Raw genomic sequence first — 2774 nt, forward strand, 5'->3', positions numbered from 1 at the left:
ACCCGACCCCGAGTCAGAAAAGTTTGATCAAAAGCAAGATTTGAACCACAATTTCTGCAAAAATCTTACTTTTGATCAAACTTTTTTGACTCGGAGTCGGGTCGAGTCAGCAAATCGAAAACGCTATTACTTTGCACTTCAAAAGATGTAACAATATAATTTATTGTTCGACTTAAAGTATGTTTATATTTGTCTTCTTATAGATACACTTTATGCCATTAGAAATTGAGTTTGTTGCTGGGCGCAAACGAGTGAAACTGGATTCAAATCCTTCTCGTTTCTGTACGTGCCAATTGTTATTGAAAGAGCCAGCCATCAAGAAGCAGCAAGCAAATTAAGCCATCAACAGCCTTAAATATTAATAATACGTCCAGTAAAAAGACTTGTTTTAAAATGAAACGGGGAACATCGGTCCAACATCAGCATGGCTGTGTGTAGACTTCCAAACCATTAACCATAGAGGAAATACAAACTACTGCGAAGTCTCAAGAAATTGATACAGAACAAATGGATGAAATGAAAAAAAAATACGCAGAGAAAATGGTATGTTGAGTTGTTTCCCTCCTAAGTCTTTTTACTGGACGTATTATTAATATTTGAGGCTGTTGATGGCTTAATTTGCTTGCTGCTTCTTGATGGCTGCTCTTTCAATAACAATTGGCACGTACAGAAACGAGAAGGAATTGAATCCAGTTTCACTCGTTTGCGCCCAGCAACAAACTCAATTTCTAATGGCATAAAGTGTACTTAAAAGAAGACAAATATAAACATACTTTAAGTCGAACAATAAATTATATTGTTACATCTTTTGAAGTGCAAAGTTAGAGCATACTGCACATTACTGCACATTACTTCACAAAGTTTTTGAGAACTGCTAGGTGACCAGTTCTTGCCTCTTCCAACCGCAGTAATCCATTTTTGTTTTAATGTATTATCACGTGGATATGTAAATAATGAGTATTCTTCGTTGCTTGTGTTGCAACATTTATATGCAGAGCGACTTGATGGCATAGCGAATGTTGTCTGTAATATATACAAATTATCTGACAAAAACGTTTTTATATCGATAAAATTAACAAATCAATTTTTAATATTTATTACAGAAAACAAGAATATTCTCTAAGCCTGCAATAAACATATAGTTTTAACGCTTAAATGTAAATTCCTTAAAATTTATTTTTTGAAATAAATTGTAATTTTTATTATATAGATACTGTTGCGTAGCGTCTCTCGCGGGTCGGACACGATGGGCGCGTTCCAGCGCATACATGCGATGAGTCAATGATAAAAATCGAACTTTACTCGGTCGTGCACGTGGGGGAAGGATACGGAAGGACGGTGTTGCGTCGTAGAAGGGTCGTGCGCGACGTTTCTACGACGCAATGTATGTGCATGCGTATATGTACATAACAAGGGGCGATAACGTAAGCGGCGCGGGACGCACGCATCGGCGCCGGCGACCGTCTGGCGACGCATCCGCGCAATCTTGTTTACAAAGATTGGGGCGGCGTGCGGTGCGAGTTCGAACGTGTACGACGCCGGTGAGCTCGGGCGCGCGGCTTCCGTAGTCCCCGCACCCTTTGTTTTCCCCGATGTCTGCGAGCCGCTGATCGAGGATCGATAGGCGGACCTAAGGGCCCACCAATAAGATTTTGGGAAAACTTCCTGGAGTCTTGGCGGGGGATCGCAGTATATATAGTCGAACGTGACAGTACAGAACAGAAGTCAGAACCGAACGATCCCCTACGTGCATACTCGCGTCGAGAATATCAAGGAAATCAATTGTGATCGAGTCAGTGAGAGTCGCGAATCGCAACATCCGCGAAGGTGACCCAGAGCAACAGCTCTGAGACGTCGTCACCGAACACACGAATCGTCCGCGACCCAGGGCAACAGCCCTGAGACGTCGTCGCCGGGGCAATAACTTATCGTTACGACAAACGATAAACGAAACCAATAAGTGCGTACATACGATTAGTCCGCGACCCGGGGCAACAGTTCCGAGGCGTCGTCGCTGGACCAAATAACTATCGTCATAAACGATAAACACAATAAGCGCATCACATACGATTAGTCCGCGACCCGGGGCAACAGTTCCGAGGCGTCGTCGCGGACATCTCTATCGCGAGCGCGAGACACTGTGAATTTGTGGCGTATTTAAAGACCGAATAAACCAATACGTCTACGAACAATACAATCTATTCATTACGCGAAAAGACAGCACGAACACGAATACCGTCTTCTTCTTCTTCTTCTAATTATGGCTCCCGGCACCTGATAAACGGTAGCCGATACGGCCACGACGAACCAATAGACGTTGTTGAATTACAGATCCTATAGAATTATAGACGACTGATTGGTGATATGTACAAAGCAGGGGCCCGACTAACGGGCCTCGCGCGGGATGATGCAACCCCGCAGGATCAAAAATTTTTCTTCCGTCGGAAGACGTGTGAACCGCTCGACGGCCCAGACGGGACTTACACGAATACTGTTCGTGTTGATACTGAACAGATACTTACCTTCTATCGTGTTAAAAATGTTGTGATATAAAAAAATATATTACAATGTTTAGAAATAACTAATTATGACCAACGATCGCTAACCCCACACGTTTCATGTCATAAGTTTCTATCACATCTGTTATGCATTGGCGTCGCAATAGAAATCTCTGTTCAAGTTCTGCCAGCCAATCGCGGAAGGGCTGGTCACGTGACGAGTTGGCGCCTCTCTCTCCTAGAGGCTCTCTAGTTGTGTCTGCTGAACCACAGATT

Source organism: Vollenhovia emeryi, unplaced genomic scaffold, assembly GCF_000949405.1.
Source record: "Vollenhovia emeryi isolate VEMERY1.0 unplaced genomic scaffold, V.emery_V1.0 DF939640.1, whole genome shotgun sequence".
Classification (NCBI taxonomy): Eukaryota; Metazoa; Arthropoda; class Insecta; order Hymenoptera; family Formicidae; genus Vollenhovia; species Vollenhovia emeryi.